Consider the following 16020-nt stretch of genomic DNA (forward strand, 5'->3'; position numbering starts at 1 on the left):
TACCTCCCAAGGTTGCCTGTTTCCACTTTTCCTGCTAGCCCTCAGGACTTCAGTCCTTTTCTCCCACCCAATATAAGATTATATCCTCCTCTTACCCCAACCCCTGTCCACTCTCCCTCCCAGGTTCCTCTCTTCCTCCCTACTTGTGCTTCCTTTCTTCTTTCTCCCAAGTGGGACTGCGGTGACTTCACTTGGGCCCTTAAGCTTGTTGACTTTAGAGTTATGTGGACTGTATCTTGGGTTTTCTGTACTTTTTTGGCTAATATCCACTTATTAGTGATAACATACCATTCATGACTTTTGCATCTGAGTTACAGAAGTCAGGATGATATTTTCTTGTTCCATCCATTTGCCTTCAAAACTCAGGTTTTCCTTGGCCTTAACGGATGAGTTAAGTCATTGCCTACATGAATCACACTTTCTGTATCCATTCTTCTATTGTGGGACAACTGGTTGTTCCCACCTTCTGACTATGACAAACAAGGCTGGTATAAACATAGTGAAACATGTGCCCCTATGATATTATTGGGCATCTTTTGAATATATGCCCAAGAATAGTACAGCTGTGTTTATAGGTACAACTATTTCTAATGTTCTAAAAAACCTCCTGATTGATTTCTGCTGTGGTTTTCATAAGATTGTTTCAAGTATCTCTCCATTTAATTTGATATTGGCTATTGAATTACTGCAAATTACTTTTTTTGTGTTTAGGTATGGGCCTTGAATTCCTGATCTCTCCAATACTTTTAAATCAAGGGGGGTCATGTTTTGTCAAATGATTTTTCTACATCTAAAGAGTTGATCTTGAGATTTTTTTTTTCTGAGTTTGTTTATCTAGTGGATTACTTTGATGGATTTTCTTATATTGAACCAACCTTGCATCCCTGGAATGAAACCTACTTGATTTTGGTGAATGCTGCATTTGTTGTGTACTTTGATTTTGTTTGCAATAATTTTATTGAGTATATTTGCATGGATATTTACAAGGGAGATTGGTCTGGAGATCTCTTTTTTGGTTGGCTCCTTGTGTGGTTTAGGTAGGAGAGTAATTGTGGCTACATAGAGTAAATTAGTGATAATTTTGTATCTGGCCACTTTGCTGAATTGTTTATCAACTTCTAATTCCTTCTGTTTCTGTTTTATGAAATATTTTGACAAATATTGGTATTAGGTCCTCATTGATTGTCTTGTAGAATAATCCAGGAAATCGATCATGGCTTGGGGCTTTTATTGGTTGGGAGGTTTTGATGACTGAAACTCTTTCCTTATATGATATGGGCCTGTGTCAATAGTTTACCTGCTCTTAATGTAACTTTGGTATGTGTTATCTGACTCGAAAACCATCCATTTCATCTAGATTTTCCAGTTTTGTTGAGTATAGGCTTGTGTAGTAGGATGTGATGATTTTTTTTTTAATTTCCTTATTTCTGTTAATATGTCTCCCTTTTCATTTCAGATTGTTTTAATTTGTATACTGCTTTTGGGCCCTTTAGTTAGTATAGCTAGGGGATTATGTATCTTATTGATTCTTTCAAAGAACAAGCTTTTGGATTTATTGGTTCATTGTATTGTTCACTTTGTTTCTATTAGGTTGATTTCAGTCCTGAGTTTGACTATTTCCTGCCATCTACTACTTTTGAATGAGTTTGTTTTTGCTCTAGAGTTCTCAGCTGTGCTGTTAAGTTGAAAATGTAAGATCTCTCCAGTTCCTTTACCAGGGTATGCACCACAGGTTCCCCTGTATTTATCTGAAACAAAGTCACATTTTGATTCAACATACAGCTTCCTAAGGAAGGCCAACCCCTTAGTGACAGAGTATATTCAGAAATGAAAACAACTCTGAAACACTGTGATATTGGCAAGGATTCTTCCTGTCTGTAAATCATCAGCTAAAGTAACTTTATCTTCTGATTTGTGTTTCATTGTACCAATAAAATTATATTACAACAAATATAAGTGCTGAGAGTTCTGGTCCTCCATACTCAACAACTGAAACTTAACTGACCATATTGTTTCTGACCAACACATTAACTGGCTAAGAAGTTTATCCAAGGTAAGTACCTGGGAATATGAAGCCCTTTAACTTCATGTTAAGTGTTGCCCATCCCTCAGATGTACTATTTTAATGGGCAGTCTAGAAGATATTCTTGTTTCATTACTGTGAGAATAAGTACTTACACAAAACAGTGAGTCATAAACTGTATTATATTTTGAAAACTTGTGGAAGTAACAGAAAAATATTCATGTTGATCACTTAACATAGTAAGTGACTCCACCAAAGTAAGCCATTCGGTCATCAATGGAAAGAGAGGCCCTTGGTCCTATGCAGGGTCTATGCACCAGTATAAGAGAAAACCAGGACCAGAAATGGGAGTGAGTGGTTGTGAACAGGGGGAGGGAGGAGGCGATAGGGGATTTTCAGAGGGGAAACTAGGATAACATTTGAAATGTAATAAAAAATATTATCTAATAAAAAACATTTCATTTCCCCCCCAAAAAAAGATATTCTTTTTTCATTACTGTGACAATAAGTACCTACACAAAAAAGTGAGCCATAAACTGTATTACATTTTGAAAACTTATGCAAACAACAAAAATGTATTTATGTTGATCACTTAGGAGAGTGATTCTACCAAAGTAAATCATTCCCTTTTCTCCCTCTTGTAACTTAGGGTTCTTTAAATTTCTTAATGATGGATTACTGTCAGATGTATTCTGAAAGAGAATTATTCTAAAGGATATATTTACAACTAATTTTGCTTGATTTTAAGCTTCATATGAAATATAGTATAAGAAAAACTATATGTAACATTTGCTCATAACACCTAGTGAAAAACTTTTCCTATGATTCTTCCAAGGTTTGCAGTGTTCACTGTGGGAAGCCGTCCCTATCAATCTGCAATCGCCATTACAAGATGGCGCCAGTTTCCGCTGTGCCTATGTGGCCTAACTGGTAAACAAGCAATATGCTCATGTGCAAGAGTTTGTTCGCGCCAAGTCACTGCCCATCCTGGGGCGTGCTGAGAGAGCAGCCAATCAGGTGTGGACACGCTGCACTGAGGTGTATATAAGCAGCGCCTTTTTGGGACTCGGGGTCTTCCTCTTCATGCTGAAGCTAGCGTAATAAAGAATTGCTGCAGAAGAATCCAGTTGTTCGAGTGTGTGTTCTTGCTGGTGAGACAATAGTGCGTGAGAAGTGGCGCTGAAACCCGGGACCGCCTTACCATCACTGGCGCCGAGGAGACCCTCCGTTCACAGGGCAGATTCAGAACTGCAGCCAGGTTAGTTTTTCAAGGTAAGCTCTGAGAGGCATGTTTGTTTCTGGTCTTTCTCCACAACTAGTAGGGGCAGTGGAAGCCTTTGTAATTGTTCTTGCGGCACTTATCCTTTTCCTTATAGTGAAAACAGGACAGGGAGAGCTGGAGGAGGTTCAAGATAGCATGTCAGAAACAGAGCGGGGTAAAAGATTAGGCGCTCAAAGAAAAAAGGGTATACCTAAGAAAAAAGGCTCTTCCACAGACCCTGGATCCAAGGAAGTGAGAGAACGGGGAAAGGACTCCCTGGGAGAGAAGAGAGAGGAGCGGAAAAAGAGGCCCCCAAAAAGAAGAGCCTTTATCCAGTAAAGGAACTTGAGGCACTGGGACTTGATGGTTCGGATTCAAGTGAGGAGCTTAGTCCCACTGATGAGGAAGATCTGGAGGAGGAAGCAGCTCGTTATGAGGAAGAGAGATATCATCCTGATGAAAGACAGCCTAGCTTATCAGAGAGGAAATCCAAAAGGAATGGAAGCAAGGGTCAGGTCGTTGTTCGGTCTTCAGGCCCTAGTGCCCCTCCACCTTATGTCGAAAATTTTCGCTCAGATACTTTTATCCCTCGAGACGAGCGGCAAAAATTACAGCAGATGTTTCCTATCTTTGAGGCAGTGGATGGAGGACGCGTTCATGCATCTGTGGAGCACATACAGATCAAAGAACTTGCCAAGTCGGTCCATAATTATGGAGTTAGTGCCAATTTTACTTTATCTCAAGTCGAAAGACTTGCTACTTTGGCCATGACTCCAGGAGACTGGCAAATGGTGGCAAAGGCTGTGCTCTCTAATATGGGACAGTATTTAGAATGGAAAGCCTTATGGTATGATGCCTCTCAAACGCAAGCAAGGGCTAATGCTGCCGCTGAAGGAGATCAGAGGAATTGGACGTTTGATCTACTGACAGGTCAGAGACAATATGCTGCCAACCAGACAAATTATAATTGGGGAGCATACGCTCAGGTTTCAGCTGCTGCCATTGAGGCATGGAAAGCACTTTCAAGGAAAGGAGAGGCAGGAGGACATCTGACAAAATTATACAAGGACCTCAAGAGCCATTTTCAGAATTTGTAGCCAGGATGATGGACGCTGCAGGAAGAATCTTTGGGGATCCAGAGCAGGCAATGCCCCTAATAGAGCAGCTGGTCTTTGAACAGGCTACACAGGAGTGCGGGACAGCAATTACACCTAGAAAGAGCAAAGGATTGCAGGACTGGCTAAGGATTTGCCGAGAGCTTGGAGGACTGCTCTCTAATGCAGGTTTGGCGGCCGCCATCCTGCAAGGGCAAAAGCGCTCGAATATAGCGGAGCGCAGAGTTTGTTATAACTGTGGTAAGCCAGGACACTTAAAGAGAGATTGCCGTGCTCCTGTTCGGCAGAAAACACCAGAAATGTGTACAAAATGTGGGAAGGGTAAGCATTGGGCCAGTGAATGCTGTTAAGTTAGGGATATCAGAGGATGGCTTATTCAGACAAAAGATAACGAAGATGAGTCAAAAAACAGGTATCAGGACCCCAGGTCTCAGGGCCAGAAAACATATGGACTCCAGTGATCAACAGACGGACCCCACGGTCCGTAGGGCAACAGAAGGCTCGGCAGGATTGGACCTCCGTTCAGACTCCTGAATCATGTTAATGCCACAAATGGGTGTACAGCCTGTCCCCACAGACTTTAAAGGACCCTTGCCGGCAGGAAGTGCAGGCCTGATATTGGGCCGTTCTTCTCTGACTTTACAAGGACTTACTGTTCACCCTGGAGTTGTAGATCAAGATTATGAAGGAGAACTTCAGGTTCTCTGTTCTTGCCCTCAGGCTGTTTTTTTTCCATATCCCAAGGAGACAGGATTGCTCAGTTAATGATCTTGCCAAGCTTGCATAATTGATTTCCCTCTTCTGACCTCCCTCAGGGCATCAAAAAGTTTGGCTCCTCTGGAAATGACTCAGCTTATTTAATCATGAATCTTGATTCTAGGCCCTCCCTGGAATTGCAAATAGAAGGAAAGCCCTTTAAAGGCATTTTAGATACAGGAGCTGATAAGAGTATTATCTCCTCTTATTGGTGGCAGAAATCTTGGCCGGTCGCACAGTGATCTCACTCTTTACAAGGTTTAGGGTATGAGGCCAGCCCCACTATTAGTTCACGCTCCTTAAGGTGGCAAGCTCCTGAAGGTCAATCAGGACATTTTGTTCCTTATGTTTTACCTCTCCCTGTCAATCTTTGGAGAAGAGATATCTTACAAGCTTTAGGACTGGTCTTGGCTAATGAATATTCTTTGCCGGCCACACAAATGATGATGAAGATGGGTTATAAAGAAGGAAAAGGGCTGGGAAAGAAAGAACAGGGTAGATTGGAGCCAATCCCTCAAGAAGGTAATATAGGAAGAAGAGGCCGGGGTTTTTCCTAGGGGCCGTTGAGGGTACAATACCCATACCATGGCTCACAGAGGAAGCTGTGTGGGTTCCTCAATGGCCACTTTCCTCTGAAAAATTAAAAGCAGCTATAGATTTGGTCAATGAGCAATTACAACTCGGACATTTGGAGCCCTCTTATTCACCTTGGAATACTCCTATTTTCGTGATTAAAAAGAAATCCGGAAGATGGAGACTCTTGCATGATTTAAGAGCTATTAACGCTCAAATGCGTTTGTTTGGCTCAGTTCAACGAAGGTTGCCGTTGCTTTCAGCCTTACCTAAACATTGGGAAATTATAGTTATAGATGATAAAGATTGTTTCTTTTCCATCCCCTTGTGTCCTCAGGATAGACAACGATTTGCCTTTACTATCTCAGCAAGTAATCATGCAGAGCCTGGTAAGAGATATCAATGGAAAGTTTTACCTCAAGGAATGGCAAATAGTCCCACCATGTGTCAATTGTATGTACAGCTGGCACTTAAGCCAATCAGAGATCAGTTTTCATCGCTGCTTTTGATACATTATATGGATGATATTTTGATGTGCAGCAAAAATTTGAAAAATTGCAAGAGGCATTTCCCATTTTAATTAAAACATTGGAACAGTGGGGATTACATGTTGTCACGGAGAAAGTGAAAATTGCCCAGATGGGAACATTTTTGGGGTCAATTATCTACCCCAATAAGACTGTTCCTCAGAAATTAGAGATTCGCAGAGATCATTTGAATTCTTTAAATGATTTCCAAAAACGCTAGGAGATATAAATTAGTTAAGACCATTTTTGAAAATCTCATCTGCAGAATTAAAGCCTTTATTTGATATCCTGGAAAGAGACCCTCACATCTCCTCCCCCAGGGCACTTACCCCCGCTGCTGGTAGGACTTTACAAATTGTGGAAAATGCTTTACAAAATGCTCAATTGCAACGCATTGATGAGTCAAAGCCTTTTGAATTGTGTGTCTTTAAAACTGCACAGTTACCAACGGCAGTTTTGTGGCAAAATGTACCTTTATTGTGGATTCATCCTAATGCATCTCCTGCAAAGATAATAGATTGGTACCCTAATGCAGTTGCACAACTTGCACTTCAAGGGTTAAAATCAGCTATTACTTATTTTGGAAAAGAACCTTATATTTTGATTGTACCATATACCTCTGTACAAGTTCAGACCTTGGCAGCTACATCTAATGATTGGGCAATTTTAGTCACCTCCTTTTCAGGACAGATTGACAATCATTACCCAAAGCATCCAATCTTACAGTTTGCCCTGAGTCAGGCTATAGTGTTTCACAAGTAACACCTAAGGATCCACTCATAGATGGGATTGTGGTGTATACTGATGGATCAAAAACTGGTATAGGTGCTTATGTGACTAACGGTAAGGTAGTATCTAAGCAATATAATGAAACCTCACCTCAAGTTGTGGAATGTTTAGTGGTACTGGAGGTTCTTGAGACCTTCCCAGGACCGCTTAATATTGTATCTGACTCTTCCTATGTGGTTAATGCAGTTAATACTCTTGAAGCAGCTGGATTAATTAAATCCTCTAGCAGATTTGCTGGCATTTTTCAACAGATACAGTCTGTTTTACTCAACAAGAGACATCCTATTTATATTACTCATGTTAGAGCACATTCAGGCCTCCCAGGTCCGATATCTCATGGGAATGATTTGGCAGATAAAGCAACAAAAATTGTAGTCATTCTTCATGAACGGAAGCTGCAAAAGAATTTTATAAGCGCTTTCATGTGATGGCTGAAACTTTACGCCGCCGTTTTGCATTAACTAGAAAAGAAGCTAGAGAAATTGTTACTCAATGCCAAAATTGCTGTGAATTCTTACCTACCACTTATATGGGAATAAACCCATGTGGTATAAGGCCATTACAGGTCTGGCAAATGGATATTACACATGTTCCTTCTTTTGAAAGAAGTCAATACTTACATGTGTCAATTGACACTTGTTCTGGCATCATGTTTGCCACACCTTTGACAGGTGAAAAAGCCTCATATGTAATACAGCACTGCCTAGAGGCATGGAGTTCTTGGGGTAAACCTAAAATTCTAAAAACTGATAATGGGCCAGCATATGTCTCTAATAAGTTTCAACAATTTTGCCATCAAATGAATGTTTCACACCTGACTGGCCTTCCTTACAATCCACAAGGACAAGGCATTGTGGAACATGCTCATCGCACTATCAAATCTTATTTAATAAAACAAAAAGGGGGAGTTGATGAAGTAATACCCTCCATACCAAGAGTAGCTGTTTCCATGGCACTCTTTACTACTAATTTTTTAAATCTTGATGAGCATGGTCACTCTGCGGCTGATCGTCATAGTTCGGAGCCCGATAGGCCAAAGGAAATGGTCAAATGGAAAAATGTCCTTGATAATAAATGGTATGGCCCAGATCCTATCTTAATCAGATCCCGGGGAGCTATTTGTGTTTTTCCACAGGGTGAAGAAAATCCACTTTGGGTCCCAACGCGACTGACAAGGACCGTGAAAGAGCAAGATGAACCCCAAGATGATCCTCCTGCTCCTGATGATTGAGACCAGGATAAGTATACCTTTGTGGGCCATAGTAAGATCATGGCCAGTACCTTTACTGGTACATTCCANTTCTTCTACCTTGCCTTTGTTTTTTGCAAAGGAATGTTTTTTGGATGTGCCTTATGCACGACAAACTCCTCAAGAGCCACGGGTATATAAAAGTACTAGTTTTCATTTAAATTATACACTATGCTTTGTGCATAATGTCGATAAACCTTTTACACCCTGTATATTTTTTAAAGAAAAAGATTATTTCTAATTGGGCAGATCAAATTAATACTGCTGACACTATAAGTCAGATAGCAGAAAAAACGTCTGAGGCATTGCTTACCCTGCAAAGGGTGGATTCTCATATCGCCTCAGAGTTAATGTTAGTGAATCAGAGAATGGATATTTTACAACATAACATGGAACAGATGGTGGATGTCATACAAATGAGTTGTGTGGCATCCACTCCGCATGTGTGCATTACTCCCGTTAGGTATATTAATGATTCTTTTATTAGAAGTATAGACCTATAGAATTACCTGAAGGGGAACTGGTCGCAGGAGCTGGAAAGGTTGCAGACGAGGCTGCAGATACAGATCCTGAACCTTAATGGGACCAGAGTGGAGCCAGTGACCCTTGGAGACTTTCCTCTTGGCTTACCTCTGCATTTTCTTATTTTAAGAAGTGGGTGGGGGTTATATTGTTTGGCGCAGCCTTATGTTGTGGGATAGTGTTTATGCTATGGTTGGTTTGCAAACTCAGATCTCAACAGAAACGTGACAAGGTCGTTATCACTCAAGCACTTGTGGCCATTGAACAAGGGGCCTCCCCTGAAATTTGGTTATCCATGCTAAAATAGTAATTGGCACATCTTGGTTTGCTCTGCTCTAGCATCCCATGAATTTATGGATCCATTGCACTGGAAGGAGAGAGACTCAACAATTATTAATCAGCCCTTGCACATTGCTGAAGTTTCCTCATTGCATGTGATAGGGTGATCATGATTTCCCCACTAATTCATTTTTTGGCTGGCCTCTTTTGTAGAGTTTGCCCTAGGTCATTTAGCAGTTACTGTCACACAGAACTGCAGTATCCAGAGATGGGCAACTTTCCTCATGCACAGACCAACCTAAGATATGGGCCCGGTGGCGATAGGGTTACCCTATGACGGGTACAGCTGTGACATTAGAGGAATGACCTAAAACAGGAGCCATGGCGAATAGACATAACTGCAGAGGCCTAGACCAGCCTCGTCTTAATAAAACAAGAAGGGGGAGATGTGGGAAGCCATCTCTATCAATCTGCAATTGCCATTACAAGATGGCGCCAGTTTCCACTGTGCCTATGTGGCCTAACTGGTAAACAAGCAATATGCGCATGTGCAAGAGTGTGTTCGCGCCAAGTCATTGCCTATCCTGGGGTGTGCTGAGAGAGCAGCCAATCAGGTGTGGACATGCCACACTGAGGTGTATATAAGCAGCACCTTTTGGGGGTTCGGGGTCTTCCTCTTCATACTGAAGCTAGTGTAATAAAGAATTGCTGCAGAAGGATCTGGTTGTTCGCATGTGTGTTCTTGCTGGCGAAACAATAGCGCGCAACAGTTCACCTCCCACAGGGAAGCTATCAACAAGGGTTACTAGAAGAGCTGAGAGGTCACTGTGTGCAATGGTATAAAAGGAGAATTCAGGCCATCTGGCTCTAGAAATTTATCACAACTTTTGAGACACCTTAGAAGAAAACAGACCTAAATAATGCTGTTTGTTTCTGTCCTGGTTACAATGGAACTCAGTTGCATAACAGAAAGCAGGTTTGAGAACATTCACTGTACACACAATGACTCAGTACACTGTTAAAGGTAGTTTATGTATGAAGTCATGCCTTCATCTTTTCCTCTATTTAATAGGAAGACCTCTGCATTATCTATTCTTTGTCATGAGAAAACAAATATGATCAAGTTAAAGTGGTATCATCTAAAATATGAGTTTAAAGAAACTTGATGCCACAGAACTGCAATTGTAAAACAAAACAAAATACACAAATGAAAATGTCCATTTCAAAACAATTATTCTTAAGCTAAAGCTTTCTCTTTCAAATTCTCTGTTGTTCAAACTCTTGAAGGACAAATATATAGCACTTTTCCTCCATCTGCTCACCAGTCAAAAATGAAAATTAGCCCTATGGTTTGAGCATCAAAAGTTATGAGCTAAAAATATTATGTTACTAATGCTGAGTCCAAGATAAAATTCAGAAAGTTATTTTAAGATACATGGCACAACATATATGCCATGTCTTGGCACATGTTCCAAATAATGCCATTTCATTTTTTTAAAATAATGCAAACCCGCCATTGTGCTAACTTTCAGGGGGTACCAAAAGATGAAGACACTGTACTTGGTCTTTGACCTCTGGGTTCTTATAGGATGCTTCCTGGTGAGTATCAATTTACCTAACACAAACCTTCACATTCTCTTACTAATTTTTATGTCAGACTTTCTAACTTTATATGTCTGCATTTCCTAATATATACAAGCTGCTAATTACTGAATAAATGTCAATCAAGTGCTTTAATTTCAAATTTGAAAATATGTTTTCATTTAATAGTCACAAAGATAATAATAAATCTTAGGAAAATAATAGATATACCCAAGAAAGTTTCCTACTGTATTCTATCCAAATCAATATCAGGATATTCAAAGGGAAACACAAAATATTCACCGAAATCTTTGTTGAATCAAAAACAAAAAAATAATCTGAACTATATTTTACTACACTTAATCTCTCAAAAAAAAAAAATGAGTGAATGAATGGGCAATAACTTCAAAATGTCAGCCCCAGACCAGCTTGTCTTAGTGTCAGCAACACAGGAACAAGATCACATACTGTCCTTCTGGTTGACATGGCCCTTTGTGTTCTATAATCTTCCTACCTCATTTCAAAGACTTCCCTGCAACGGAAGCAATTCTTCACCTTTCATCTATCCAAAGCACTCCAACTTCCTGATGCATTCTTTTTCCTCAACACTTTTCAACTGTGTTTATTGTTAATGTTGAAGCTTAGGGAAAAAATTACTAGGGTTAGCCTAGCAAGTGAGACATGGAGGGCTCACCAAGTGCTGTACAGCAGCAAACATTGCCTAGACATCTAGACAATATTAAATCAATCACAGCAAATGAACTTAGGAAAAGGCCTCGGGTATGAATATCAGTATCACACAACATACCGTATGACTCCAGGATGTGGAAATACATATGATTGTCATCATTCGAAGGAACAAAAAACCCAGAGTTTTATTTAGCCATACAGGTGGCACAGGATAGCAACACAGCATTTTCAGTACAGAGACCACTACTCTGCCTCTCTCTGGCCTATGTTTGAATCATCTGGCATTATAACTAATCAGTCTATACAGACTCCTGAAACACATCTAGACCTCACTGATACTTGGCTAAACTTATTCATTCAAATAGAAATTCTGAAACACATCTTTAAACTTATTAGAGTTAAAATCCAGAACAATTCTAATGTCTTTAGTGACAGGGACATTTTCCAATAATTATGGCAACTACTTCCATTGGCAAACAATTCAGTGATTATATTTACAAAGGGCCAGCTTAAGTGTTTGATCACATTTTTTTTAATATTTTAATTTATTTTATTTTTTCAATTTTTTATTAGATATTTTCTTCATTTACATTTCCAATGCTATACAAAAAGAACCCTATACACTCCCCTAGCACTGCTCCCCTACCCACCCACTCCTACTTCTTGGCCCTGGCATTCCCCTGAACTGGGGCATATTAAGTTTGCAAGACCAAGGGGCCTCTCTTCCCAATGATGGCCGACTAGTTCATCTTCTGCTACATATGCAGCTAGAGACACGAGCTCAGGGGATACTGATTAGTTCATATTGTCCTTCTACCTATAGGTTTGCAGACCCCTGCAGCTCCTTGAGTACTTTTTCTAGCTCCTCCATTGGTGGCCCTGTGTTCCATCCAAAAGATGACTGTGAGCATCCACTTCTGTATTTCCCAGGCACTGGCATAGCCTCATATGAGACAGCTATATCAGGGTCCTTTCAGCAAAATCTTGCTGGCATGTGCAATAGTGTCTGCCTTTGGTGTCTGAATATGGAATGGATCCCTGGGTGGGGTAGTCTCGGGATGGTCCATCCTTTCATCTCAGCTCCAAACTTTGTCTCCATAAGTCCTTCGTGGGTATTTTGTTTGCTATTCTAAGGAGGAATGAAGTATCCACATGTTAGTCTTCGTTCTTCTTGATTTTCTCCTGTTATGCAAATTGAACATTGGGTATTCTAAGTTTCTGGGCTAATATCCACTTATTAGTGACTGCATATCAAGTGATGTCTTTTGTTATTGGGTTACCTCACTGAGCATGATATCCTCCAGATACATCCATTTGCCCAAGAATTTCATAAATTCATTGTTTTTAATAGCTGAGTAGCCAAGAGCTGGAAAGAACCCAGATGCACCTCAACAGAGGAATGGATACAGAAAATGTGGTACATTTACACAATGGAGTACTACTCAGCTATTAAAAAGAATGAATTTATGAAATTCCTAGGCAAATGGATGGACCTGGAGGGCATCATCCTGAGTGAGGTAACCCAATCAAAAAAGGAACTCACACAATATGTACTCACTGATAAGTGGATATTAGCCCAGAAACTTAGGATACCCAAGATATAACATACAATTTGCTAAATGCATGAAACTCAAGAAGAAAGAAGACCAAAGTGTGGACACTATGCCCCTTCTTAGAATTGGGAACAAAACACCCATGNAAGGAGTTACAGAGACAAAGTTTGGAGCTGAGACAAAAGGATGGACCATCTAGAGACTNCCATATCNGGGNATCCATCCCATAATCANCTTCCAAACGCTGACACCATTGCANACACTAGCAAGATTTTGCTGAAAGAACCCAGATATAGCTATCTCTTGTGAGACTATGCCGGGGCCTAGCAAACACAGAAGTGGTTGCTCACAGTCAGCTATTGGATGGATCACAGGGCCCCCAATGGAGGAGCTAGAGAAAGTACCCAAGGAACTAAAGGGATCTGCAATCCTATAAGTGAACCAACAATATGAACTAACCAGTACCCTGCCAGAGCTCTTGTCTCTAGCTGAATATGAATCAGAAGATGGCCTAGTTGGCCATCAGTGGAAAGAGAGGCCCATTGGTCGTGCAAACTTTATATGACTCAGTACAGGGGAACGCCATGGCCAAGAAGTGGGAGGGGGGGGAGTGTGTGGAGAGGGGGGGGACTTTTGGGATAGCATTGGAAATGTAAATGAAATGAATAAATAAATAAATAAATAAATAAATAAATAAATAAATAAGACTGCTATGAACATAGTAGAGCATATGTTCTTATTACCAGTTGGAACATGTTCTGGGTATGTATACCCAGGAGAGGTATTGCTGGATCTTTCAGTAGTACTATGTCCAATTTTCTGAGGAACCGCCAGACTGATTTCCAGAGTGGTTGTACAATCTTGTAATCCACCAGCAATGGAGAAGTGTTTCTCTTTCTCCACATCGCCGCCAACATCTGCTGTCACCTGAATTTTTGATCTTAGCCATTCTGACTGGTGTGTGTTGGAATCTCAGGTTTGTTTTTATTTGCATTTTCCTGATGATTAAGGATGTTGAACAACACCCTTCACAATAGTCACAATATTTTCTTTACATTCAATGCCCTCTAAAGCTTTCACTGAGAATCTGTATGCTCAGACCAAAAGGGGAAATATTTTCTCTGAGTGTTTTGAGGACTTTTATTTAAAAACGTGTAACAGGTTTCTGTTGAGGCAAAATAAATTATCACAAAATAGGACTGTAGTGAGCCTGTTTCTCATTACATAGTCTACACTTGGCATAGGCATGTCCTTTACTCAAGTGACTCAAGAAGCAGAAGAGGAACCTGGAAGGCAGTTCCATTCTCATCCCAATGTCATCCATTCACACTTCATAAAATTCCATCCTTTATCATAGTGCTGAGTGGCCCCAATTTTGCTTATTAATATTTAATGAACATGAAGTAACAAGCTTCTGTGTGGAATTTCCATATACCAATTGGTGGAAATTTGTTGACCTCACACTACTCTCCCTCAACCCAGATCCATGATCCCTTTACACACCCTGGACTAGTTGTACTCAGTGTTTTTCTTTTTTATTTCTATCAAATCCTGACCAGTTTCCCTTCAAGTTTATTTTTTGATATAATATGAAAATTTCAGAAACACAGGTTGATCTAGAAAATGGAGTAAGTACTGTGATCCATGCTCAGAAGACAAATACAATTTATTCTCTCTCACTTCCTAGACTGTAATAAAAATGAATATATCAAGGTCAGGGTCAATACAAATAAAGACCAAGACCAATATGAGTAAAGACCAAAGGGGGACCATCCCTGCAACAACAACAAAAAAAAAAACTTAACATAACTGATAAAATCAGGCCAGCATATTTCTTGGGAAAGTAGAACTTTTAGAAGCCATCTAAAATTACCCCTTGTACAGAAAGTGTATATGCTAATAATTCTCTGTGAAATAGCTAATTTAAAGCTGTTTATTTTCTTTCTCCCACAGTCTGGTGAATGTCACAGAGGATGCAGAGGACAACATGATCCTACAAGACTACTCTCTCCTTCAAATCCTCCACATCTTTATCCTCAGCCTGGTCCCAATCATGTACAAATTGCTCAACCACTCAATATCCCCCATTTTATTATTAGAACAACCACCTGCTCTTTTTGCTTCTATTTTTTTGGCACTCAACAAGCATTTGATCAACTACTTCCCACTATTGAATTTGATTATCCTTATGTAACAATTCCTCCACATCCTTTATCTCCAAGCAACCCTACTGGAACTGTTCCAGGAAAAAAATCAAATGCAACACCAGCTGCCAATATCTCTATATAAAAAAAAAAAAAAATGCTACTGCACCAAATTCTACTGATATGTTTTGAAGGTGGTGACCAATAAAAATTTCCTTTGGAAGTCAGAATAATATGAAGCAAACCTCTGTAGAATTTTGTGAAAAATAATCTTTAAAAGGCTTAAGAAACAAGCTTTACCCGAGCATTATAGAAACTGAGAATAAAGAGCTGAGCAGCATTATAAAGCATGCACTATTGTCCTCATTGTGATTACCATATCACCTACTGTACTATTTGTATAAAGGAGATTCTTCTATAAACCGTACTTTGTTCCAGAAGGCAAATGGTCATTAGGAAAAATATAACAGTAATATATACTCATGAAAACAGATGAAAAGAATAATATGTCCCCTTTGATTATTACCCCTCATATAACTAGTAATAAAAGAACAGGGTAGTCTATATCCACACAGCATTTTCTGAAAATTAATAAATAGGATGTTATCATTATATTTGACCCAACTACTATTCTACATTCATGAATTCAAACAAGTCTGCATGAAAAAGACTCAAAAAATATATTGCATGTGTACAGAGCATAGTCTATTTTACCATGACACCTTCAATAATCTATATCAGCTACATTACACAACATTCATATTATCATGGGAATTGTCACGAAATCAAACTTTGTTTAATGTGTGTAATAAATTATGAATCAAAATAATGATAAAAATATACATCATTTTAAATGTAGTCATTAAATATGTATAATTCATAGCGTATCCAAGTGCTCTAGAAAGAGACCACCAAAGTTATTAAGGGACTATTGTGCTTAGAACCAAATTTCATATAA

The 16020-nt window shown here is 39.6% G+C and overlaps 1 pseudogene; it reads left to right on the plus strand.

Annotated features, from left to right (window-relative positions):
- Positions 1 to 4381, plus strand: part of LOC110294885 — a 9051-nt pseudogene extending 4670 nt beyond the window's left edge.
- The last annotated feature ends 11639 nt before the right edge of the window (positions 4382 to 16020 follow it).

Source organism: Mus caroli, chromosome 5 (genome assembly GCF_900094665.2).
Source record: "Mus caroli chromosome 5, CAROLI_EIJ_v1.1, whole genome shotgun sequence".
Taxonomy (NCBI): Eukaryota; Metazoa; Chordata; class Mammalia; order Rodentia; family Muridae; genus Mus; species Mus caroli.